Raw genomic sequence first — 2760 nt, 5'->3', positions numbered from 1 at the left:
CACACGGACGGATCCGGCCGGGGCGGGGGAAGCCCCCGTGCCGGCCCCGGGACCCCCCGGACCCCGCCGCTCCCCGCGGTGCCACGGAATTATTTTTCCCAGTGTAGGCCGAGAATTCTTTATGAGAAAACTCAAAACTCAAGGATGCGGGATCTGAGGGGAGAGGAGAGATTCTGCTATAAATTCAAAACGCATTGCGAAAAATAAATCTATGGAACAGCCCACTTCCACTCCCAGGCTGGATTCTGCGTGCCCGTCTGTGATTCCAACTGCTCCGATGGGATTTTCAGCCTGTGGGGCTGTAATGACTTGCCCGGTGCTAAGCAGGACAGGAAATAATGGGAAAACTCTCTGGATCGGGCAGTGGAGCCTCTCAGTAACCGTGTCCCAAAAGTCTGGCAGTGCCCAGCATCTCTGGGTGGAATTTGAGGGATCCCAGCACAGGCCCCTGGCACAGGGCCCCTTGCTTCCTCAAGTTCCCTTGAACCAGGATGATTTTTTGGGGTAGGAACACCCAAAGCCAGCAGAACTGGCCTTAACCACTTTTTGTGGGACCTCTCCTCTCTTCCTCACCAAATTCCCACTGTCAAAACCCATCCCCTCAGTCTCTCCAAGGAATTGGGCTTGGATTTCCCAATCCAGCAGGGCAGAAATGCTGTTGTCCTTATTGTATATCCTAATTGCAGTAATTGCCTAAGAAATAATTGAAAGGAATTAAAGGAATGAAGAGAAATCAAATAAGAGCTGCCAGCTCCAGCTAAGGGATGCTCAAACCCGTTATCAAACATTTGCTTTCATTAACCAACTCAAACAAAGTCATTAACACCACATTGATACAGTATGACTCTTTTTAATGGAGTTACGGATAAATATTGCAGAATGTAAAAAACTTTAAAAAGCCAGAAACTCTTTTAAGAGATAGACAGTGTACAGGGGCAGAGAGTCTTGGGATTCAGGAGAAAAAATGCCAAGTTTTCAGTCTTTAGCATCTTCCACTCTCTGGTCCCTGACAGCAAACGTGGCTTCAGCCTCGGGAAGGCACAGGGAGCCAGGGATTTCACGGATCCTGGTGTCACCTCAGCCTTTCAGCAGGTACAGTCTGCAGGGAGAGGGAAGAAAACGGGTCAGAATGGACAGCCTGCTTCCAGAAAATCATCACCATTCACAAAGCATTAGGCAGAGCTGTAAGAACTTCCCCAAAGGTTCATTTCCCTGCGGGCTGAGGGCTCCAAGCTAAAGGCACAGGCTGGACCTGCCATGGACAGACTATGGGAAGCCCAGAAGGAAAAGCTACTGGGCCAATTCCATAAAACATTCCAAAACCAAGCTCCTCACCTGGTGGTGGAAGCACATCTTCTCTCCTGTGGGTTTTTTGGGATCTGCAGTGAACTGCAGGGGGAAAAAACCAAAACCCAAGTATCTCCCCCAATTGGAACGGCAAAGTGGGGAAAAAGGATGGAGGGGAACTCCTGGGGTGAATCACTGGGACCCAACCCCTCCAAAGCAATGGAAGCAAAGGCTGAGTGACAAAGCCCTTGGGCCCAGTTTGCTGGGATCCACAGGAAAACTGCTGGGTTTGACTTTGGCCGAGCTGGTTCTCACCTCATCAGCCGAGTGCAGCAGCGGCATCCGCAGGGACCTGGCCAGGTGTGCCTGCCTGGCACAGGGCTCCCCACTGCCTGGGAATCTCTGTGCTGCAGGGCACTGTGGCACTGGCCATTAAAACAGCTCCTACCTGCCCTTTCACAAGGCAAGATGGTTTTTCCATACAGCAAATGTTTTTTGAATTAAGAAGATAACACTACACTCAACTGGAGAAGAAAAAAATGAGATCTGTTAAATTTTCCTAAGCCAGGCAAAAAAGAAAACCAAATTAAAAAAAACCAAAACACAAAAAAAAACCTCACCAACAACAATAACAATGAAAAAACCCCAACATATTAAGCATATTTCAAGAGAGTTTAAATCAGAATGAGGTGACTTGGAAAGCCTGAAAAGCTGCAATGCTGCAAAAATCTTATACTGCAAAAAAAGCCTTTTGTTACGTGACATTTTAGCCCTGAACTTGCAAAAAACCCCTGCCAAACTAACAATTCACCACATATAGTTATTGAATCATTCCTGTCTTCGAGCACAAGTCAGGCTAAAGCTATGGAGACAAGAAAAACTTGATGCTGTTCCTTTGGAAATCACAGAAGCACAGGGAGGTTTTTCATCAGCTTAGGAAAATGCACACCCAGCTCAGTAGATACTGAAGAGCAGGGAAGTCAGGAGATCAATGTTTTGCTTCCAGAGATAAAAATTTAAATAAGTATTTACATTAAACCAGCAGTCTACAGATCGTCTGATCAGAAGTGTTTATTAAGGAAAAACCCCTGGGGTTTCCTCTTGAGGGACATCAGAGGAACTCCTTGGCTGGGACACAGCCTCGGTCAGCACTGCTCCCCCCACACAGGCCACCCACGGCTTCCAGCTCTTCCACAGTCTCTGCAAAGCTCCCAGGGATCCCAGAGGATGGCAGGGCCAACCTTCACCTCTGCCCTTCTCCTGCAGCTCAGCAGGTTTCCTGTCAGACCTGCCTTTGCAGAGCAGCCACACGCGACTCCACAGTTCTCAGCCTTGTCTCCAGAGCCTCGAACAGCATGTCCACCTGCAAAGTGACCAGCTGCTGGGTCACACACACACAAAGAGCACGTGTGGATGTCACAAAGGGCTCAAGTCTCATCTCACATCACCAATTCCTTTCATTTGACTCTTTCC

General features: G+C 48.5%; 1 long non-coding RNA gene across 1 annotated transcript; it reads right to left on the bottom strand.

The window, feature by feature from the left end:
* Positions 1 to 834: 834 nt before the first annotated feature.
* LOC115948717 lies at positions 835 to 2754 on the bottom strand. The gene is made up of 2 exons (XR_004082504.1): positions 1603 to 2754; positions 835 to 1099 (listed from the first exon to the last, which is right to left on the bottom strand). It is a non-coding gene; the product is annotated as an uncharacterized LOC115948717 (long non-coding RNA).
* Positions 2755 to 2760: the final 6 nt, after the last annotated feature.

Source organism: Geospiza fortis, unplaced genomic scaffold (genome assembly GCF_000277835.1).
Source record: "Geospiza fortis unplaced genomic scaffold, GeoFor_1.0 scaffold196, whole genome shotgun sequence".
NCBI lineage: Eukaryota > Metazoa > Chordata > Aves > Passeriformes > Thraupidae > Geospiza > Geospiza fortis.
The sequence above is the reverse complement of the archived record's forward strand: the minus strand, read 5'-3'. Positions and strand labels throughout refer to the sequence as shown.